The sequence below is a fragment of the Eschrichtius robustus genome, chromosome 8 (genome assembly GCF_028021215.1).
Source record: "Eschrichtius robustus isolate mEscRob2 chromosome 8, mEscRob2.pri, whole genome shotgun sequence".
NCBI lineage: Eukaryota > Metazoa > Chordata > Mammalia > Artiodactyla > Eschrichtiidae > Eschrichtius > Eschrichtius robustus.
Genome location: NC_090831.1, coordinates 111,977,377 through 112,002,111, shown reverse-complemented (window position 1 = coordinate 112,002,111; position 24,735 = coordinate 111,977,377). Strand labels below are relative to the sequence as shown.

At 39.8% G+C, this 24,735-nt stretch overlaps 1 protein-coding gene across 8 annotated transcripts in view; it reads right to left on the bottom strand.

Annotated features, from left to right (window-relative positions):
- Positions 1-24,735, bottom strand: part of CALD1 (caldesmon 1) — a 178,623-nt gene that overhangs the window by 98,988 nt on the left and 54,900 nt on the right. For 6 of the 8 annotated variants that reach the window (XM_068549489.1, XM_068549482.1, XM_068549481.1 and 3 more), the window contains one exon: positions 16,056-16,147. The exons of the other annotated variants lie outside the window; for them this stretch is intronic. The gene's annotated coding sequence lies outside the window, so the exon portion shown is untranslated. The remainder of the gene's footprint in view (positions 1-16,055; positions 16,148-24,735) is intronic. 8 annotated transcript variants of the gene reach the window in all.

Sequence of the window (24,735 nt, the reverse complement as noted above, 5' to 3'; positions counted from 1 at the left end):
TTGGTTTAGTTCAGAGAATTATCATGTCTGGGAGATAATTAAATTAAACCGTGCAAATGTTTATTAAACTTCTGTTATTTTATTGTTACTTCTTTGTAAGACTCTTAAACTAGGATGATCATATCTGGACCGCTTCACTGCATACTTTTCTTTGAAATTTTAGTGCTTCTTCATTTTATACTTTCCTCCTCTTATCCACTGTGCCCTCATCTCCAGCATAAGAATTTCTCTGTTATTGCAAGGAACCCTAGTCTTTCAACACTGATAACTGTTATTAGATCCCTGTTTGACTAGTTATCATTGTATACCCACTGTAAAATTACATGGACCAACTACTTCCATGAAGCCCCACAAAAACATTTATACCATCAATTTTCGATGAGCATTTACTGAGCATTTACTATGTGCCAGGTTCTCTTCTAGGCAATGGAGATATAATGGTGAAGAAGACTGAAAAGGTTCCTGCCTTCCAGGAACTTTTATTTCAGACTTTCTTGCTCTTTGAAACTTCTACCAGGCTGATCATAGCCATCTTCGACCTTGGATCACACCCATCATTTGCTTTCTGGTTTTTGTTCTTGAGATTCAAGGCTTTGTGGGAGAAAGTCAGGGATCATGTTTTGTCTATCCTAAAGGTTTATGTTAACTTCAGTTGGGCCATCACTGCAACTCAGTGATGCCTCTCTTCATCCTGTATGTACCGGGTGATTTCTGGGTATAACACACGCCAGCAGATTCTCCACCTCTGCTCTTCAAATTATCTTCCCTCACCTCAATCCTTAAATTGCCCACTCCACAAACAGTGACCTGGACTCAGACTTAGGAGACATGGGATGACCCTCTCTGAGTCCTTCTTCTCTGTAAAATGAAATGGTTGGACGGGTAACGTCCAAGGTTTCATCCTACTCCATGTAATACTACGGTTCTGTATCTGCTCTCCAATCCAGCAAAGATGGATGCATCACACATGGCATGTACATGCTTCCTTCTTTCCACATTTGAATGTTTGGATACCTCTGTGCATTCTCTTCTAATTTTCTGATTTAGAAAGCATTAACCTTCCTTTCAAGCTGATCATCCCATGGCACCCTAGATAAAAATATTTTATTACCTCTCAAATGTGTCATAATTTTCTACCTCTGCTCCTTTATTCATACCATTCCATCCATCTGGAGTGAGAACCCCTATCCTCTTCATCGTCCATATTCTATTCAGTTGTGCATTTCTGGCTCAGATTTCACTGCCTGCATGTCTTTCCTGAGGACTCTAGTTTGGTAGTGATATCTCACTACTTGAATATCCATCATTCATTTTGGTAATTAATAATCTACTGCCTTGCCACTGCTTATTAGTTGTTCTAACTACTACTTAAATATGTTACCTATATTTTACTTTCCACATGCTTTCATTCTTAAGATTCTGTATCTTATGAATAGGTACAGTCTTTTAAAAAATCTTTTCACTCTTGGGACATAGCAGACACTCAGGAATTGCAGCTGATTTGAACCGTTGGATTTTTATTCTCGATTTTACCATTCTGAGAGTGGAAAATGTAACTCAAGCTGATTCATCTCTGTACTTTACTGACTGATCAGTGTTTACAAAGTTAATTAAAGACCTTGGTAATAGACTATATATGAATCTCAAAAATTATATAAACCCACATTTGCAGTAGTGGCAGTAAATCTGGCAGTGTTTTCTTTCTGACTATAGAAAATGAACTTTTGTCTTTTTCAAAAAAAAAATCAATTTATCAACCTGCTTTGCTCTTTTCTCAGCTAAACTGTTCATTTGGGAATCAAAAACCAAACAAACACATGGATTCTAACGTACCATTTGGACTTAACTTTAGCTCAACCTTCACCACTTTGTTCCAAAAATCTGTGCTACTTAAAAAAAATGCAATCACTGAGACACATGTGTCAAGACCAGCAACACAGAAATAAGAAAGAATGGGATCAACCTGAGGAGCTCTGCCTTCTCAAGCTGTTTCTTTTCTCTCATCATTGGAATCTAGAACTCAATGCCCTACTAAGAGCAGGTTAACAGGTTATGGCTTGTTTTTTCTTTCCTCCCCTGCTCAGTCTTTTATCATTACTTTTTCTCTATTTGTATTTCTCCATTTGCCAAACAGGAGAACGGAAAGACTTAATGTTACAAAAGTCAATGTCTCTGTGGCCTCTCTTCCACCTTAGGAGGAGCAGGTACTGGGCATGTTAGATTTGTGAAGGAATGGTGTTTGTCTACACTGGTTTCCACACTGGGGAAGACCATGCACTTAGGGATTTTATGTGTCATCTCCAAGTGTTGCCACCCATTTGGAACACTTTAAGTTGTTCAAAACCCCATGGCTATCACTGACCCTCCCAAGTAAGAAAAGTAGATTCACCTCTATTTAAAGAAAGGAGACTGAGACAAATAGGACTTTGGTATCAGTTCCTTAACCATGACCAATCAGTGGAAAACCAGGACTGATATTTAGGCCAATCTCTAAGCCAACCTGAAAAGTTTTCTTAGAAGAGCAAGAGAAGTGAAAATTTGGAACACAATTCCTTTGGCACCCTTTTCGAGAGTTTGAAATTCTTTTCCTTGGCAAATTCCAGGAGAATTAGGCCGAAAGACACAGAACAGAACATATCAAATCAGAAAAGGCATGTGGTCACTGCTGCTCTCTTGGTTCCTAAGGAAGAGAAAAAGGATCAAAAGGCGTGGGAGCGAATCCTACCACAGACAGAAATTCTACACCAATCTGTAAGAAATTTCTTACACCCAGGTAAGAAAATAAATGCATAGTTATGCTTAAAGAATGCATAAATGTGCTTTCTAAATGCATGCCTGATAACAGAGGTTAATTCTGATGTCACATCAGGGTGGGATCCTGACCCCAATGGAACTATTCGACAATAGGTAGGGCTGCTGAGAAAATGTGAACCCCTATTACTGGAAATAGTCAGGTAGAGGTGAAATAGCCATCTGTTTAGGGCTGTAGTGAAAAGATATTTTTTGAGAGTCTCAGGCTGTGCTGCCCAATATGGTTGTCAGTTGTCACATGAGGCAGTTTAAATTTAAATTAATTAAAATTAAATTAGAAATTCAGTGCCTCCGCTCCACCAGCCCCATTGCAAGTGCTCTGTGGCCACATGTGTCTAGTGGCTTCCATGTAAGACCATGCAGAGAACATTTTTGTCATCACAGAAAGCTCTATTGGACAGCCCCCCTGTGAAGCCTTCCAACTCCTAATACAAAATGACTTTACCACGGAAAGTAATGTTATGCAGTTCAGAGACATGAAGATGTGTAAGACATGGTGTCTGTCTTCAAAGACCTTACAATCTCCTAGAGAAGATGGAATACAATGAGGGGTATGGTACGGGTCAGCCTTTCAAAGCATGGATGTGCTCTTTTAATCCTCTCATTAGTAACTTCTTTGTTCTCCTATGGAGGGTCTTTTGGGTCTGCAATCTTGCTGTTCTGAGCACACTTGCAACTGAGAAAGTGAAATGAATGCTCAGTGAATGCAAAAGAAGCTGAGATACTGTCTGAAGAGAGATCCCACTTCGAATTGCATAACAAGGCCTAAGAGTGGCTTATTTGGAACAAAAGATCAGAGGTCTTTACCAGTTATAGACATGGTACAGAGGTCATTATATTTTACATAACAGTAGTTTTACTTGTGCATGACTCTCTGGCCTTTCTGGTCTACTCGGCTATAAAAATATCAGCAACCCATGAGTCTTCTCTTTGTGATTGGTTTTTCATCTAATATTTCCAATTTAGTGATCAACAAGAAGATCCAGAGCCTTAGCCAGATATCCTGCTAATATAAGACATTAGCAAGGTGACAGAGTTTAGATGGCAGGACGCAAATCCATTTACACTGCTCGGAACAATTCAAAGGTATGTCTTAGAGGTACTTTGTTACTGGCAACATTTTTGCACATGGAGGACATGCTATTACGATCAGGGACTATTTATTCCCTAGTAAGTTATGAAACATCTATTCATCATGATCATCAAATGCATTTATTGTGTTCTGGAATTAGGAAGCGAGTTAGAGACTATCTTCTGGGAGTTTATAATCTAAGATGAAAAGCTTTGAAACCAAACCAAGGGACATTATCCATTATGTCTTTGGACATAATAGATACACAATTTAAACATGTAAATCTGCAAAGAAGTTAAATAATAAATTGAAAAGTGCCTAGACTGCTTCCTCCTTCCTTTCACATGAATCATTTACATGGTAGTTTCACCCATTTGTTAGTTTGGGAATTTCTGGACTTTCCTTCAAGTAAGAAATGGCTCATAGTGCAGGCCTGCTTAAGACTAGCATGAGACTACAGGATCTCTGAACCCTGTACTCACTGGTAAGAGTTTGTACTGATACCTATATTATTAGAGCTGGTATTTTAATTACTAAGTATATATCTGTCTTCCCTAGAAGATTATAATCTCCTTGAGGTTATTACTCATTTTTGTGATCCCTCAAAGTTCTTAACTATTTTTTCTTACAGTCAGCACTAAGTTCACACCTGAATTAAAATGGATTCCGGGGCATTGCTTATTTTTGGATTTCACTGGTAAACAGATGAACTTGGCTAAGACATGATCAAAAGGCCATGCCTCCAGTTGAGCTCTTAGTAACCTTGGGGATGGTGGTTCACTAGGAAGCTCTATTTTATATTGTGATTTGTAGTTGTAGTTGTTTTCTTCTAGTGGAAAAGAAACTTGTCTTAGAAAGACATTCTGTTTTCACGAAAGAGGGGTATTAGACATTTGTAACTGAGGGAATCAGTCTGTTCTGGGATCTGCAAAGAAAAAGAAGGACAAAGAAGACATATGTTGAATAAGAAAAGAAGAGAGTTAGGGTTGAACTGAAACGCCCCAAATTTCCAAGGCCTTTGGAGATGCCTTGCCACTCCTCCATCATAATTAGAAAACACTGACATTCAGAGCTGATTTAAATGCTTCCATCAGTCTAAAAAAGTGTTGCCTGATTTTACTCTGTAACCATGCTCAGTAATTAGAAACATAAGGCACTGTTCTGGATGTTTTCTTGGGAACCTACCCTCCCAGGCCTGGTGTCACTACCCATTGGCTGCAGGACCTTTATCTTTTCTCACCATCTCCCTCAGGAGCCCCTGCCCAGGTCACAGGAAGAGTGTGAGGTTGACATGGGCATTCCTGGAAAAACTGGAGACCTCTGGCGCCACTTCAGACTCTAAAATACATGGAAGAAACTCATTTTGCCTGCCTCTTTCCTTGCTGAAGCTCTATAAATCTGTATTGCACTTGGAAGGCAGTAGTTAAAGTACAGTAAGAAAAGTGTTCAAATCAAAAGATTCAAAAGAAGGATCTTTGTGATGACCGGCTTGAAATGACATCTTTGTTTCTGAAAACAGAAAAGCTATTCCAATGGTTGATTCTAGAGTTCCTCACACTCTTGCTGGGAAACATGTACTTTGCAAAATGTAGGATTAGAATATGATCTAACAAGCAGCAGCAGCAGCTTTTTACTTCTGACAAAATCCACAAAGAAAATGGAAAAATACTTGTAATCAAGGACTTCAACTCAACAGTCACCTAACTTGTCAAATTAAAACATGTGGCAACCACCTGCCAAGCATCTTGAAACAACTATACCATCTTATTTTTCTACCTGACCTGTAATCTCTTTGGAGCACATTTGCATTTCCCAATTTTTCACACTTAAACAATGCTGTCCACACCATGTACAAAGATGACTAAGCAACTTTGTATTAAGTAACCGAAGCGAGTCCTGCCAATTTTAGAATAATTAAGTTTCTGCAATCTAATATAAACAGTTCCAAGAACTACTTGCGGCCTACCAAAAGTATATATTACAAGTAGTCAACACTGAGGCCAGCTGGCAGACAGATCAACCTATTAAAGTAGAATTGTTCAGAATTCAGAGTATTATTTTTCTTTTCTCCCATTATTTTTTCTGCATCCAACTTTGTTTCTTTGGGAATGTTTTCAAGTATACAAAGCAAGAAAGTAATGTGGAATTGCACCTCTTGTAAATGAATGAGCATTTCTCTTGAGATTCTTTAGAACCAACAAGTCAGTCCCATTTCAACGCTGTCTACACAGGCAGCCAAAGTTAAATAGAGCAAGTGAATCCACTTTGTTCCCACTCAAGCTAAAGTGTTGGTATTTTGCTTGACCATCAGGAAGGTCAACAGTGACCACCAGACAAGCACATTAAGTTATATGCCCATCAGACACCTAAAACATCTTTCTGACTGTAGATCCTTGTACTGCCTCTATCACGTAGCTTGCTGGATCAAAATTTATTACTAATAAGGCTAATGTCATAGGTTTGATTCTACCAGGAATGAGTTAACTATTTGAGAGAAAAAAAAAATCCTAAACTATTGCCATGTGCTTTGACATTAATCTTGGCCAGCTACATGGCAGATGTGGGCTGACAACTTTCACTTGAGAACATAGAGATGGTCAGACCAACCCATCCCACCATGACCTTCAAGAGAGTGTATGGGACCTAGAGTCTGTCATACAGAGTGAAGTAAGTCAGAAAGAGAAAAACAAATATTGTATGCTAACACATATACATGGAATGTTAAAAAAAAAAAAAATGGTCATGAAGAACCTAGGGGTGGGACGGGAATAAAGACGCAGACCTACTAGAGAATGGACTTGAGGACATGGGGAGGGGGAAGGGTAAGCTGTGACAAAGTGAGAGAGTGTCATGGACCTATATACACTACCAAATGTAAAATAGATAGCTAGTGGGAAGCAGCCGCATAGCACAGGGAGATCAGCTCGGTGCTTTGTGACCACCTAGAGGGGTGGGACAGGGAGGGTGGGAGGGAGACGCAAGAGGGAGGAGATATATGTATATGTATAGCTGATTCACTTTGTTATACAGCAGAAATTTACACACCATTGTAAAGCAATTATACTCCCATAAAGATGTTAAAAAAAAAAAAAAGAGAGAGTGTATGGCCAAATGAATGGGAGTGTGTCATCACACAAAAAGCCTCTCCACATTCAACTGCATTTTAAACCCTAATGTCTTCTTCACTGTGTTTAAATTCATATATATTCAAGAGCGGTAAAGGCTCTACAACCATCATCACAATGATAACTTCAATAAAAACATTCAACAAATATTTATGAAGTACCATTTGCTACCTTACTGGGTGTGGCAAATAAGTTGTGAATGCAACTACCCTGCCCTCACCATGCTTATAGTCTGATGGTGGAGACAGGCGATAAATAAATAAAATACAAACTGCGACAAGGGTTAGGAATGAAAAATACAAGCTGCTATGAGAGAACTACAGGAGTGACTAATGGTTTTCTTTGGGTTAAAATACGATATAAGCAGTAATAGCTTTTTCAAACAAGAATGATATTAATACACTACAGACATTCATTCATAAAGGGAACATAAATGTATGAGACTGGAGTTTGTATTTATTAAATATATATCAACATCTATTATGTGCCAGGCACATGGTCTTCTAGGTCCTGATAAATCGAACTCTTCTCTACTTTTCTGTCCTAAAGAAGGGAATGAAGAGTAAAGTAGCTAGTCAGGTTTGAGGGATGGTGAACTATTCTCACCCTTTCTCTCCAACCTCAGATCCTGTGTAAGTAATGTACAAATAATGACCTATGAGATACTGTCTGCTGGAATTGATATAGACACAGGGAATCCACTTAAGATATTAACTTCACACGGCTAAAGTGGAGGGCATCTTTCTAGAAATCATCCAGCTCAGTGACCTTCTGACAACAAAAGCATGTTTCTCACCTGCCATCAAGCAGAAATTTGTTGATTTAAATGTAGCTGGTCCACTTTGTTTCTTCAAATTTTGCTTCATGATTCCAAGAAATGAACAGCCCGTAATAAATTTACTCCAGTGGCAGAATATCTCACGACCAGCTTTTCTACTTTGAATACCACAAACAGACCTTTAATTTGTTGACACACAGCCCCTGGACATTCATGAAAACAAGATGTTCTCTTGCTGCTTTTTAAGTTAATCAGATTTAAGTCAGGGTCTCAGCCGAATTTCAAAAACAGATGTTCCATAGCAAAAGGGCTGAACTGACCCCAGCAATGAGAGGTTGTTTCACTTGAACTTGAATATTCTTTGTTAGCAGGACGAGTGATCAAATATGCCTGAAACTGGAAACAGGAGCGACCCAAGGTTTACTACTGTCTCCGTTCGATGACCGCCCTGGGGATCTGGGAAGGTTGGGCATCCATGACTCTTGGTTTGGGGAATAAGCTGATGCCTGGAAGGTTTAGGTGCCTAGGTTACGAAGGGGGTTAGTGAGGAGGGATGATCTTCCCCCACACGCCACCATCCTGTTTTCCTGTCGACCTCGGAGGCCCTCCATGGAATGGCTCCACTGTACCCAACACCTCTCCTGACTCACACTCACATGCAAACACAACTCACAGCCAGGCCAACTCCTTAGTTCTGCTACAATCCAGCTGGTATTTCTGCCTCTGGGCCTCTGTCCCTGTTTCCTCTCTCCTGTAACCTGAAGTGCCCTCCACTCCTTCTGCAAATCCCATATATTTTTCTAGAGTGTAGCTCAGTCGTATCTTTATTCCAGAATCATCCTCGCTTTCAGCTTCTGCAGCATTGTTAGCCCTGTTCTTTTTGATGGTCAATACTATATGACTTTGTTATTCAAATGTTTTATAACCTCTCTTTCTCTTGAGCAAGTGTGAAGCTGCTTAATGTCAGGGCCTGCCGTCTCCTTTGATATCCCCTCACAGTGCTGGGTGTTTTGCTCTGCCTTTATAGATGCATGGGAGTGGTTGCTGAGTTGAACTTATTGAAAAGCTTCTGGCCTAAAAATCCAAGCTCCAAAAATTCCACAGCTCTGGCCATTAGTGCTGTTTGCCCTGTGTTCCTGTTTTACCCCTTCTGGGCACCTTATAGAACTGTACTTTTGGCCTCCTTGTGGTCAGCTGGGGCCAAGTGACTAGTTCTGGCCAATGAGTTGTGAGCAGAAGTGTCATGTCACTTCTGGGGCAGACCATTTAATTGTTGATATTAGACCCTTCAGAGTTTTTTTTCTCTCTACCAGCAATATTTCCAGATAGTAGCTCTCAGCCGGGGTCCCCAAGTAAGGATGGCAATGATGTGGACCAGAGACCCCAGCCTATCCAGGGTGAGAGACAAAGCATGAGTGACCAACCTTTGTTGTTTAAGTCACTGAAATTTTGAGTTGGCCCTGACCCCAGCATAACCTAGCTGGCCATGGCTGACATTGCCTTTGTTAACTCCATCTGTGATGAAAATGATCTTGCGGTATTAGGCAGTGCACATCTCTGCTTCATGAAGGTACTTATTCAAATTATCCTATTTTCTATTTCTGTTCTGTGACATCTAGTATATAAATAGGAATGGGTAGACTAATCAGGTAGGGCCTCAGGGAGTGGAAATGGCTCATTGGTTCCATCTGCCTACTCCAATGAGCCATAAAGCTGCCGCTAACTGTAGGAGTGCTCATGTATTATGTGTTCACTCATTTACACCAGGGATGACAAACTTGGGGAGTGGTGGCCTATGGAGAAATGGAGAATGCATGCATCCCTAAAAGAATTCAAATTCAAAATTTTAAGAAAACCACGCTGGGCAAAGGAAGCACATTTGCAGGTCAGTGTGGGCCTCAGGTTGCTGGTTTGTGACCCCTGATTTATACAGTCCTTCCTTAATGGCTATCATGTGTCAGGCTAGGCACTGTGAGGAGTTACAAGAATAAACTTACAAGTGAATTCATATTAGCGTACACTCTAGATGGAGCTTATTTAGTTAGCCAACAGTTATACAGCACGCACTATGTACCCAGCACAGTTCTCAGAACGTTATAAATATCAGTTTAAATCTTTATAACAATCCTTATTGTCTCCATTTTACAGACAGAAAGACTAAGGCCCAGAGCAGGTGTGTCATTTGCCCAAGGTCACAGAGCTAGCACATAGTAGAGCTAGGATTTACACCCAGGCAGCCTAGCCCTAGAGTCTGTGCTTTTAATCACAGCACTATGCTACGTCTCACAAGACCTGTAAATGCATAATATTTACGAGGTAGCTTATGGCGAGAACCTCGTTGATGAAATGATCATGTGATTGCCTGAAGGATCTATGCTCCTCTACAAATGCCCCTGACTAGAAGCTGTTTCCTGTCAGGAGGATTTGGCTTGCTTGATGTTAGGGTGAGTCCATATTTGATGTTTATTCGTGAAATAAAAATCAATCTCCTGTTTATGTTCATTTGGGCTTTGGCAAACTGATTTATTATTTCATTTAAGTGAGGTTCACTTTAGAAAATAAGCTGAATTTGTCCTAAAACCTTAAAAAAATAAATTACATCACTTCACACTTTGACTATTTCTTTGTTTTTTCATTTAATTAGTTTTAGACAGGAAGCAAAATCATCTAAGATTATATGTTTGTGTCAATCTTAGGGCAGACTCAGATATTGTAGGACCTGAAAATTACTTGGGAGGCCTTTAAGAAAGAGAATACAACGTTAAAGGTAAAAAATTAGGCAGGGGTGTGGCAGAGGTCTGTCCAAGTGAGGGGCCCTGTGGCTTAAGGGCCACTGGTTTCATGGTGAATCTCCTTGGGTCTCTCACCTTTGATTCTTGTGAGCATTCCAATAAAAATGCCACAAACCCTTACTTTGCTCTTAATTTTCAATTATTTTGATACTACAGTTATGATCACCCCCTAAAAAATTTTTCATGAAAACCAGAATTTAGGAAACAAATAAGGAGGGGAGCGATTAAGCATCATTCTTCAAAGAGATTTTCAGAAAAGTAGAATGACAGATATAGCCAGTGCACCACAGTGTTTTGCCTATAAACCACATAATTAGAATGATAGGTGGATGAGAGGGCAGAGAAATTTAAAATATTATGACTCTTTGTCAAGATGAGGACAATGAAAAATAAAGTATCAGAAATCACAATTTACGTCAATGAATGTATTATTGGAGTCACTAAATTTTCATTGCATTGAATAAAAAAAAAAAAAAGAGTCCATTTTATAGGAAGGAATGGAGGAACACCAGAATTGTTAATGCAGCCCATATCTTAATACAGCCCTGGATGGAGAAGTTCCAATTCAACATATAGCTGTAGAGTGAATAAATTAATGAGTGACTGAATATGTATGTTTGAGGAACAAGAGAAAGGACAGATGGTGCTAAAGTGGTCACAAGCCTCCCCCATCAACCCCAACTTACAACTGCACGTTTTACTTCTAAACCATTAGCCAGCAATCTGGGGGAGGCAGTAGATATGTCCCCAGAGTCTCTCATTATAACAAATGTCTTTATGTTTATAAATCTTGTGAGTCTGTGATGGAATCAGATTCACAATCATGGGTATAATATACTTATTGGAGGAATTCTTTGAAGAACTTGGAGAAAATGCTATTAGAAGAGCTCCTTCCTTCAGGCCCACCACATGTTTGTATTCACTCCCTCTCTGCATCCTCTGGATATGATAAACACACTTTTCCCCAAACTCAGGATGCCCCATTCCACAGTATGTCATTCTTGGTCATTAAATAACAGGACTCGATATTAATGTTGGCCGTCTCCATCCCTCTTTAACAAAGTGTTTTCAGCCAAAGATATTAAACTAGTCAACCTCTCTTTTCCCCTGTCAGAGAAACAGCCAGCAGCCTGAAATCACAGCTCATTTGTACCACGCTGGCGTGAATATTCAGACTCCATTTGTCTCCAGCTCTTAAAGGCTGGTGTTAGCGTGAATGATAGACATTTTGTTTTGAATTAGCAAAAAGAAGGAGAAAATCCCCCAAATAATAAGTTTGGCCTTAAAATATCTGTTTCAGGGAATGCAGCTCTGCCTTTTCCTCCAGTAAAAGTCGATTTTAAAAAATCTAGATTTAATTTGGCATTAAGTTGGACTTGGGACACAGAGAATAGTAGGAAGGAAAATATCTCAGTCTTTTCCCCCCAGATTGAGCCTTTAAATCCTATTGGAGGACTGTTGCGTGGACTAGTGCAAGATGTTTACAACTTTGTTTTGTTGAACATCCCAAAGCAAAGTTTGGAAGTAGCTGAGTCTGTGTCCTTGAACTGTACAAATCCTGTCACAGTTAGAACCTCAGACTTCTGATAGTTTTGTTTGAATGCTAAATAGCAGGATCATTTTTTTTCTCTTTACTGCGTACTCACTCATGCTTTTTGGAATAAAAGTCTGGAAAGGAGTTCTAGACAAGAACTCCTGGCACCATTGTTTGTTTTTCTCCCTGCTATCTGTGCCCTGATTTTGGCTTGCCCACCCTGACACAACCTCTTTCCATCAATAGCTGTGCTAGGCAGGAAGGTGTTCTCCATGGAGGTACCTCTTAAGGCCAGGTGCAATTCCCTGGCCAAGGAAACACCATCACTTGGCCAAAATTACAAAATCTGCACATGGTGATGCTGGAATGTCCTCTTACCTTCCTTATCGTGAAAGTTTCCAGAATTGGGAAGACCAAGAGAATCCATGTTCCTTGTGTCCCCTCAATTCCTAACCAAACTTGGGCTCACGGTGTATTTTCCTCTTTATACCCCATGACAAGGACCTGAGAGCAGTCTTCTCAGGGTGAGATGAGGTGGATTCAAGATCTTTTCACATATGAGCCTCATTCTACAGTCACTACCAGAAATCTGTAGAAAAGACTATTAGTGTAAGAAAGACCCCTTCAGATCCTGCTGTAACAAGTATGGGCACATTAAACTAAACAGGAGACTGAACACTTTGTTAAGGGTGTCCAGGGAGGCTTGTTCTGCAAAACTCAAGAAAAGAGGAAGGGAAAAACCCTTCTCCTTCCATTCCATCTGGAGCTTCCACTGACTCCAAAAATATTGGCCCACAGTGGTTATAAAAACACCCATTTATGCTGTTCTAAAACAGGGCAAAGCCTGCTAGGTGCATACAACTCAAAGCACTTCTTTTACATGCTCATAGGAAAATTATCTTTCTCTCCAAATTCTATGGCTGACTGAAATTAATGAAACACAGTCGGGAGGCACCTCTGCTGGCCACTGGCCACCATTCATTTGGAACACCCCACTAGGCCATTCATGGATTGCAGCGCTGTTTTCTCTTGACTTCAGAATTTCTCCTTTCTCATTTTATACAAATAGCAATTTATGTAAAAATCACTGACACGGGTGTCATTGGCATTTTAGGTAACTGAGCGAAAAATGGCATCTTTTTCCTGGCAACTTGAAGAATATCAAGAGGAAAGTATGGAAGTGGGGGGTACTTGAAAAAATCTGATATCTCACAGCTCATTTTTAAGAAATGGAAGGGAGTATGCAGAGGAGGAGGAAACTTACAGACCTCTGATAGCCTCTTCCGCTAATAATCAGACAATCCAAAGAAAGATCAAGGGTTTCTGCTAAAGAAAGAGAACCAATGGAGAAAGAAAAAAAAGCAAGGAAAAGAAATGACACTTTAGAAAATAAAAGAGAAGTGAATGAATCGCTTTCCCCCTTTTGTTTGCATCACACTGAGCAGGAAAAAATTGGGAAATTCAGTGCTGGGGTAAACATGGCCCGATTAGAAATGACATTTGATAGTGGGGCCCAGAGAGGAGAAGCTTGTTATGGCCACCACAACTCACGGACTGGCTTCTCCATGCCTCATTAGCCCCCATTCTGGCCTGGGCATGAAACACAAAAATACCACCAATGCCTTCTTGAGGGCACAGGAGGTATGGGGTGACCAGCAGGGAACAATGGACTAAGGAGGGGGTTCAGTGCAAAGGAGGTACACTCCCCCCGACTAAGTCCTTTACTGACTGTCTGGACAAGATGATGTTCCATGGCAACGGAGTCCCAGCCTCCTGACCCTAAAAAGGACCCGCCTTCTGTCTCTTTGGACATTAAGGAGTCTAATCCTGGGGTTCCCCCACTGTGCAGTCTGATCAGCTCTGATTGTGATGAAGAAAATGGTCCTAAAGGAAAGTGTTGATGTATGACATCCCTGGGCATGCAGCTGGGGAGTCAAACACATGCTCATGCGTGGAGTTAGCTAGAGGGGAGCAAAGCTGGGTAGGGCAAGCCCCACAGGAATGGTTTGGGGCATAGCCCCTACAGGAGAGGACAGAAGAAGGAATAAAATAGGACCAAAGGAATAAGCGGAGAGAGAAATAGATAGATATCCACATTAGCTAATACACATGTTCTTACAAACCCTCATTAGAAGTAGCATTTAGATTTCTTCCTCTTGGGAGGGTCCCTCTCCCGTTATTTAGCAGGAAAACTTTCTACACGCAATTTCTGGTGGCATTTTTACACCACTGCTCCTCTCCCTCCACAATCGTTCTGGGTGGCGTCATCCACTCTCATGGTTTTAATTCCTACGTATAGGTTATGACTGTGAAAATCTCTATCTCTAGTTCTCACCTGGGCTTCAGACTTGCATATCCCTTGTTTTCTAGACACACACCCTTGGCTGTCCCACAGGCCCTTAAATCAGCAAGTCCCAATCGAAACTCATTGCCCTTCCCTCTGGGCTCCCCAAACAGTGTTCTCACAGAAGAGTGACTGTATCTGGCGCAGGTTCATGCTATTTACTGTCTCCTAACTCTTTGAGGAGCGAGGTAAGTCTCCTGCCATCAGTTAATCGTATCTTTCTTTCAGTCCCTCTCTCCAGCTTTGACTTATTTCCACCTCTGGGGGGCCGGGGGGCAGGCAGCAAGTGAGGAGAACGCACCACTAATAATCATCATTTGGAGGTAGTCTTAAAGCAAATAAATTATAGATTCAGAGACTGCATCTTCTCATCTATCCATTCATGTATTCATTCAGTCACTTAATAAGTACTATTAAATGCTTACCATTTACAAAACCTCCTCTAGTGCTGCCAAAGATGTAAAAGGCACACTCTTCAACTTCAAAAATTATATAATGTAATAGGGAAATGAGAGATGTGTACAAAGGACTACAACACACTGTAGGAAAACCAAATATTCTAAGAGTGATATAAATGCTAAGGGAGTTCAGGAGAGGAGAATCGGAGAACAGTCCATATGCAACAAACTAAAAATCAGCATACTGAGAAAAAAAGATGATGGGGTATTATGGACTGAATTGTGTTCCCCCCAAATGCATATGTTGAAGTCCTAACCCCTAGTACCTTAGAATATAACTAAATTTGGAGATCAGATCATTAAAGAGGTGATTAAGTTAAGATGAAGTCATTAGGGTAGGTCTTAGTCTGATATGATTGTTGCCCTTCTAAGAAGAGGAAATGTTGGAGAGAGAGAGAGAGAGACACCAAACATGTGTGCTGGCAGTGGGATGGCCATGTGAAGACACAGGAAAAGATGACCAAGAAGAGAGGCCTTAGAAGAAACCAAACCTGCTGACACCTTGATCTTGAACTTCCAGCCTCCAGAACTGTGAGGAAATAAATCTGCTATGTACCCAGTCTGTGGTATTTTGCTATGGCAGCCATAGCAAAACTTTTCTCCCTACTAGAGCCAACCTCGGAAAAATTGAGAATGAGTGAAGTTTCCGTTAGCTTCTCCATCTACCTTCTGAAATCCCCTCTTTCTGTTCCCCAGGTAGACCTTCTGCTGGTGGAAGTTCTCCCAGGTGAGGAGGATTTGCTGAGATTGAGGGGTATTTCCTCCTGAAATCATCGGTGTCTGTTCAAAGGTGAGCTTCTTCACCCTGAAGACTGACTCATCATCTCTCTATTCCCTCAAGTCAGCAACAGTCTTCTTGGGAAGTGAGAACTTCACTACTGATTGGGGACAGTTTTGCTTAAGATATTATATATGCAGGAAAAAATTTAAAATAAAGCAAAAAAGCAGATTACAAAGCAGGAGAACAATTCCTTCCAAACTTGTTAGATTACTTGATAAGTAAACTATGAGGAGCACAGCAGAAAGCTTGGTTTCGCACAATGCATCTTTAGGTGCAAGAATTTAGAAAATCAGGCAGAGAGGCTATGTAACTGCTAAGATCAGAGCCCCTCCCCAGTAAAATCACATAAACTCTACTCACAGCTAAGCAATCAGATGTCCACTTGTGAACCTCTGGTTGATCACCAATCCCTATGAATTCGATTGGATGATCTTGAAACTTTTTAATGATACCTGGTATAAAAGGAGGATGGAAACATAAGTGGAATACATTTTAGTTAACGTGGAACTACATATTTTAAAATACAATTTCTTCCTCAGGTACTGCTGTTGGTTAGGACCGTAAAGGGGAAATAAAGCACAGATATAAATAAATATTGTGCATTTGCATTTTAAAGAAAACAAATACAATTATTACAGAGTCAATCCCTGAATTCTTCTAAATAATGGAGGGGAGAAGGTGGTATAGTTAGTACAAAGCGGGGAGTACTACCAAGGCCAACGATCAAAGACAACAGGCTTTAGAACATAGTCAGAGACACCGCCTTCTCTAAGCTCATGCTCAAAACCTTCTAAGCCTCAGACTCTCAAAGTCTTTTTGGAACCTTTGTCCAAAGTTTTCTGCTGTTGATGGTCAGGAACTTGGCTAACAGGTAGAAGAGGAGGCTCTGGAGGATTACAAATAATTACAGAAAAGTACTGGTAGATAATCTAGAGTTAACTCTCTTGCACTTGAAACACAGCAATAAATATTAAATATAAGAAGGGCCAAAGAAATAATTACCTGGGACAGTAAATCACCATCACACCCCTAAACCTGCCCCAACACGATGTAACAAGGGATGCTAATGGGTATGAATATGGAAAATGCAACTCTGGGTTTTAATGTTTGCCTTTCATTTAGTAGAATAATGGGCTCAAGTGGACCTTAAGAACATACCTTGCTTTCCCCCACCCCACCCTTTGCCATTTCGCATTGGAAGAAAATAGAAGTTCACAGAGTTTAAGGGACTGGCTTGGAATCACACTGCTGGAAATTGATCCTGGATTCCTAGGTTCTCATTTCAGTTTTCACAGGTAAAAAACAAAACAAAAACCTGCCTAGCACGTTATCTATGGTTTGTATCCATCTGACAAAGGCTGGTTTGCAAACTAGGGATTGGGGAAACTTGAGGGGCTTGTAACTTGGTCAGCAAGACAAGGTGCCATCCATTTCCTTATTCCTGAGCAGTTACTCAGGCTGTTTTCAGCTCCCCTCCATCAACGTCAACCACCTCTTCCTACTTGTCCCAAATGCACTCATCTAAACAACTGTTGTATTGTCATGCATCTAGAGTACCTAGCTCAATCTAATCAGGATTTGGGGGGCTGGGGCCCAGGCATATGTGTTTCTCAACTGTCCCCGGTGAATCTACAGTGCTGCCAGGTTGAGAGTCACTGAGATAAAGATGCAGCATTCTTTTCCAAATCACTGAGCCCTGGGCACATGTGGGGGTCAAGTAAGAGGGCTCCGCTCCAAGTCCTGCTCCTCTCTATGTGCCAGGAACATATTGGGGATATGCCAATGGACAAATAACCATCATACCTGGCTTCATGGCACTTATGATGTACTGTCTTCCTAGAACAGAGGGAGACACCACCTATCAAAATCTTCTGGGAGAGCTGTTTTAAAAAATATGACATGACCTCCAGAGAGGTGCCCAGGAATTTGCACCTTAGAAGAAGTTCCCTACATTCAGTTGCTGATGTAGATTATAGTACCCATCCCACGGAGGCCTCCCATTCTTGACTCTTAGGCTTCAACTAAGGCATAGACTAGAAGAAAGCAAGGAGTTACTTGGCTGGATTGTAAATGAACAAACCAAGAGATTTAAACTTGCAGGGAAAAAAATTCACAGTACCTTCCCCAAACCCTCTGGCAGAGTCAGTGTTTATTTGCCTGGTTTCCCTTTCCCTGGTCCCAATTCCCTCAGTTTTTTTTATTTTTAAAATTGGGAATGAATAAAGAAAAAATAAAGAAATCAGGGATCAGGGGAAAATTTTTTTGTTTGGTCTGTAGAGTCTCTGCATATGTTTATGAACTATCTTGTTAGTGAGAAAATGACAAAAAGGCTTTTGAGAGAAACCATAAAGTGCATAGCAAAGTGACTAAATGTAGAGTTTGTCTTCAGATACACTTTCTATTTTCAGATTTACGATGGAAGGGCAGAAGGTTGATGAAGCTCTCACTCCTTGTTTTAAAATTTTTCTCTACTGTCAGCTACCTTGCAACTTCAAATAGATGCCTGGGTGAACCATTACCATTACTCACTGGATCCCTTTAAGCTTTTTATTCAGTGCCCAACACATAGATTCTGACTGACCTGGCTCAGAGGCAGTTGCTGAAATTCTCTGCAGGCAAAGCTAAGTCTAGACCAGACACAGTTAGGAAAGGAACGACCCGAGATGAAGGAAGAGGGGCTGGGAGAGAGAGCTGGACGGTGTGAGGTAAATGAGCCCGTTTCCCTACCGCAGTCCCCTTCCCAGCCAGTGGCAAACAGCCAGGTGCTATTTATTGCTCCTTTGATTGAACTGTCTGCTCAGGCATGTGGGGGAATTTGGGTTTTATATGAAAGCATTCACTATGGGAGAATCAAGGTGTAATAAAAAAGGAAGGAGGAATTTCTCTCCTTTCAACAAGCTTTCTAGTCCTCCAAGAGGAGGGATTTTCTTAAAACCCTTAGGAAACCTCTATCTAACGCCATTCAGTAGCATGACAAACAGAAACTAGCCCCTTCCTAGGTTACACAAATGGAAAAATATTGACAGTACATACTTGAAAAAAGTGGTTACAATTCTACTTTAAAATTCCTACCACAAGCGTTCACAGAAAGATGCCATTTTTCAAAGGGACACCAAGGCGTTGGATAAAGGGGAGGGTCTCAAATGATAACTTATTATAACAGGGAGTTATTGCAAAGGTTAAATTAGGGATCCTTTATAAAAATGAATAACTTTATGGAGTCAGCAAGAAGAACCAGGTTTTCATTAATTTATAATTTTGTCTTGTACAGTCGAGCTAGGTAGGATCCTTTGATTTGAACATGAATATTTATACTAAAAAAATCCCCCTTGACTCTTTTATAACATGCCCTTCTCTCATTATGGAGATATTAATAACTACCGTGTAATAAGGGCTTTTAGTGCCAGGCCCTGTGCTAAGCTCCTTGCACACATCTATCTCATTTATCACTACAACAACCTAGTGAGATACATGTTCTTAACTTAGGAGAAGCACTGAGAAGTTTGTTGTGTTTAAGACATTTGCCTAAATTCACCCAGCTAGTGAAGCTAATACTGGCTAATGAAGCCAGTATTCAAATCCAGGGGCTGACCCAGCCTGATGGGCGTATGGGAAGGATACACGTCCACGTTCATTTATTCATTGAGTGAGTTCTCTAAGCCAGGATGGGACACACGGTGAGGAGCAAGGACTCTGCTTTCATGGAGCTTACATTTTGGTGGAGTACAGACAGCATACATGTTTCCAATAGTGAGTAAATAAAAGAGCGTGATGTGATAGAGGGCCACTGGAGGGCCACTGAATGATGAGGGATGATCTCTCTGAAAAGGAGATATCTAGGCTGAAAATATATTTCTAAGGAAGAGTCACTCATGTGACGAGTGTTCCTGGAGGAGCCCTTGAGGACCCTGGTGTGAGGTAGAGGGTTTTATGAGATGACTGTGTGGTCTGTGATCATGAAACTCTTCCAAGTTGTTCAGTCCATATGGGATTCAAGCTTATCTGTGTATTAGCAGAACACACAATGCTGAAAGATGTGCTGAACAAAGGGACTTACCAAAAAATTATTCTCAAAGTACCACCTTTGCCAGAAAGCATGAGGGTGGTAGAGGTGCTGGTAATCTGTCCCTACCCATAGGGGAGAGTGCCAGGGATACACATGGTCCCCTGTGCATCCAGTGTCCAGAACAATAGAGGTCCCCCTGTGCTCCTGTTCACTTGGTAAACCTGAAGACAGCTGCCTTCTGTGGGTTTACATGAGTTCCTTTCAGTCTTGTGCATTGGAGGATAAGGCAGAATATTTCTTAATAATAGAAGAATGAAACACTACAGGATATAATCCTTGGAATGGGAAAGGAATGGTAAGAAGCTATTTCAGTCTTAGTTGGCAGGAAGTCACATAACTTGTGTAGGGATAATTGAAATAAAATATTTAAAAATAGATCTATGGGTTTTAGTCAAAATGTATCAGTAACAATAAAACATTAATAATTGTCTCCTGTGAATTGTCTCTGTTTTGCATTTGTAGCTGAATATGGGAGCTACGCGTATTTTAGAAGAGAATAAATATGTGATCTCAGGGAATTTGGGTCATTTAAGTAAACACTAATGAGTGAATTGACCTTGACCAAGTCATTTAAGCACTCTTGGCCCCTCAATTTTTTCATCTGTAACATGAATCATTTGGAATAGATTTTTAAGATCCCTCCAATTCAGATGGTTTATGGAGAATTCTATGGCCTTTTAAGGGAAAAAATGTATTGTATATGTCTCAGTATCTGTGAATGACCTTGTTATGGTTGTGAATAAAATAAGTTCAATCACGTTCACCCTTTTCAGCATCTAATGGGTTTCCCAGAGAAAGGTATTGCTTTCCAGGGACCACCTACCCTACCCCTTCTCCATTATTTCTAAGAGATGAGTATATTTTATAGTTCTGAGAGAAAGGATAATGTATCACATAATAATATCTATAATCTGTTGAACACCTACTATGTGCAAGGTACTTGATATCTGTTATCTAATTAAAAAGAAAACTGTGAAAATAGTTGTTCTTAGTGTCCTATTTGAAAGTAAGGAGATGGATTCAGATTCACTGTCACATAGTTAACAAGTAGCAGAGTTGAAATTGCAGCCCAGATTTGTTTGACTCCAAAGCTCTTTCCATGACTGAACACTTGGAGTAGAAAGGACAAGAGTATATAAGAGAATAAGAAACTAAGCAGAATGCTTCTGAAAAGCACAGCAGAGTTTTCTGCAGTCTCATGGAGCTAAGTAGGAAAAACTCAAAGTTCAAGAAGGAAGAACCATTCTGGAGTTGATATATCAATATCTTAATTGTGATGGAAGTTACACAACTATCTGTATTGTCAAAACTTACAGAACTGTACACTAAAAAGAGTAAATTTTACTGTACATGAATTACACTTTGAGAAAAAAAATGGAAGCAAGGGAAAAAAAGAGGAAAGGGTCTTGGGATACAGTCTCAGTTAGACCTTTGGAGAGTTCATCCGTGGAGAAGGGGCAAACTAGAGGTCAATGGAGGTGTACAAAATGGCAGATGAGTTTCAAATCACCTCAGCCCTAATTCAACTAAAGTGAACTTCCCCAACTCTATCAAACTACCAGAAGATAGAGTCACTCAATGTGGAGGAAAGTAATGTCACCTAGCACCTCAGTTGGATATCCACATGGACAAACAGAAAACCAAATCTTGACTTTTATTTAACATCATACGCTCCCCTCCCCCAATTCCAGATTGACTGTAGATCTAAATGTGAAAACTTACACATTAAAGCTCTCAGAAAAAAGAAGGTACCTCCATGATCTTGGGATACGCAAAGATCTTGTAAACAAGATGTATAAATTATTAACCATAAAGGGATAAAATTGATAAACTGTACTGCATTAAAATTAAGGACCATAAGGAGAGTGAAAAGGCAAGTCACAGACTGAGAAAATATATATTAATAAAACATATATCTGACAAAGGATTTGTATCTGATATACAAAGAATTCCCACAAATCAATAAAAAAGATAGATGACTCAACAGGAAAATAAGTAAAGACTTTAATAGGTACTTCACAAAAGAGGATATTAAAACGGCCAAACAGACATATGAAAAAGTGCTCAATCTCACTAATCATTAGAAAAATTCAAATTCAAATTACACACCACTAGAATAACTAAACTTTAAAAGACCGACAATTCAACATTTTGATGAGAAACTATAACTCTTATGCACTGCTGTGGCAATGTAAATTGGTACAATCACTTAGGTAAAATATCGATATTTGGCAGTATTTGCTAACGCTGAATATTTGTAGATCTGGAGACCTCAAAATCTTACTCCTAGGTGTATACACGGCAAAGATCCATGCATATATTCATCAGAAGACGTGAACTAGAATGCTCATACCAGCACTATTCACAACAGCCACAAACTGGAAATCAACTCAGTGTCTATCAATAGTAAAATGGATAAATTGTGGTAGGCAAACGATGAAATACTGTATTGCAAATTAGAATAATCTAAGTATCACTCAGGCAATGAATCTCAGAACAATTTTAAACAACAAAAGTCGGACACCAAAAAAAAATTCTATAGGATTACATTAATATTAAATTCAAAAACAGACAAAACTAATACTTGGTGTTAGAAATCAGAATGATGGTTCTCCTGGGGCAGTGGCCAGGGGTGGCGGGGAGGAGGCATGACTGTGGAAAGGGGCACGAGGGGGGCTCCTGGGGTGCTAAGTAATGTTCTGTTTCTTGATCTGGGTGCTGACTACATCACTGTGGTCATTTTGTGAAGATTCATCATGCTGTACAGTTGTGATTTGTGCACTTTTCTGTATGTTACACATCAATAAAATGATTATTTTAATAACGTGAATAGAAAAAGATGAAGCCTCAATCTGGAAAAATGACAACAAAAGGGAATTTATGGGCTCGAAATACATAAAATCATGAAAATTCAATATTCCCAGTCATATATTACACTAGTAGGAAAATAAAATAATAAAAAGAAAGACAAACAATGAGGGAAAACAAAAAGGTAATACAAATCAATGTACTCTGCAGGGGGAAAATTGTAGTCGGGAAGGCTGGGATCAATTTGGCCAGTTATTTCTAAATTAAAAGTCAACACTGGATTATTTACCAATGACTTAGTGAACTTTCCACATATATATTTTGGCTTACTATATCTTAGAAGGGAAATATTGAATGTTTTTGCAAGTGGCCCATACCAAAGCTATTCAAATACAGGGACTACTTATCATCTTAAGATGTTGTGAAACCTCGCAGTGCATTCAGCCCCTTGCTTACTAACCACAGTTTCCCCTCTTCACTTTCAAACACCACTCTTCCCAAATCTATCTCCAGTGCCTCACATGTGCATTAAGTGCTTGCACTGCACAAAGTTTCCTCTTCACTTGTTTCAATTGTATGTTTCCATTTAAGCTTTTGCCTGTGTATCTTGAGCAACACTTGTCTATAGTTTGCTTGTATTTCAGCGTGAATTTTTACATCCGTGGGAGAATCTTTTGATTTTCATAGGATGCATTTTTTCATATTATCATGGAATTATGCATACGACCATACACAGATATTTGTATAAACTAGTAGATAAGAGAGACAAGGTGTATTAATAGGATACTATGTTAGGAATTTAGCTACCAGGCAGACTAAATAAAGTGAGAGACTAAGGAAACCGCTCTTATAATTCAAGAAAAAGTCAATTATCCAATGAAAGTAAGAATTCTCTTGGCATTCTGCAACAAAAAGATTCACTGGATTGCTAACAAAGCTTTACACTATTCAGCTGGGTTGGACATAGGTCTTTCCCTTGAAAGCAGCATGGAATTGTGAAAGAAGACAGGCTGTGGGGTCATAACAGAGGTATGACCTTAGGGAAGTTCTTTGTGGGATGTCAGTTACTTATTTAAAAATGAGGATAATAATAACTGCCTTGAAGGGTTTTTACTCCTCTGTGCCTAGGTAGTTTTTTGTTAATGCCTCTATGGAGGCATTGCCACAGCGGGCTGTCATTGTCTGAGCATGGGCTTCTTGATGGCAAGGACATGGTCTTACCCATAATTCTATCCCAAGCATTTAGCAAATTCTATGACATATAACACGCTCCATAAAAGTTTATTGGTGAGTGAATGAATGAATAAATGAGATAACATATAACCTAGAATGCTATAGGCCCCCAATGAACATTACTCCTCTCTTTTTCTCCTCCTTTATTATTCTCTATCTGGAAAGCAGAATGAATCAACCCTTAGCTTATTTCTATCAGGTGGCCAGGACTAGCAAAGGTGGCCAAGGAAAATTTTTCTGAATTCCCCTTAAAATCTCATGGGAAGCCAAGGATATAGCTTATATTTTTGTTCACAGAGGAGCCAATTTTGCACAAGTATGAAGATGAAAAAACATTCTTATTAGAACAGAACAAGATCACATAATAGTACAAAAGAAGGGCTTTGATATCTTAAAACAGTGCCTATTTGCTGCAGCCTTTCCTATTTTTTCTTGGACAGTTTTTGAATTAAGAATAATCTACGATGCTGTTTGCATTGGCCAAGATTTTTCAATTGTTAATAAAAGAATCTGAATAGATTTTTAGAGGTAAGATATTTTCTGATCAGAGAAGCATTAAGAATGTGTCCATGGCAGGGTGAGGGTCATATGTTTATTTTTAAGCTGTATGAAAAGTTCTCTACTTCTCTAAAGCAAGTCGGAAAGTGAAAGTAATTTACGGTATTATGAAATTTCTGGACTTCTCATGGGAAAGTAGCTGACCTCAGTGTTTGATAAGCTTCCTGTGGCTACAAACATACAAGCCATTGACTCCTAAGAAAAATGTAACATTTCTCTTTACAGAATCATGGTGTGCCTGCAGCTGGAATTTGGTTTAACTGCCTCACATCAGGAAAAACCTAATGTAGATATTTTTAAATGTCCAAAGCTTGTGGAGACGCAGTCGTAATTGTCTCTGTCACCATCATCATCATCATGAACATCAGCATCACC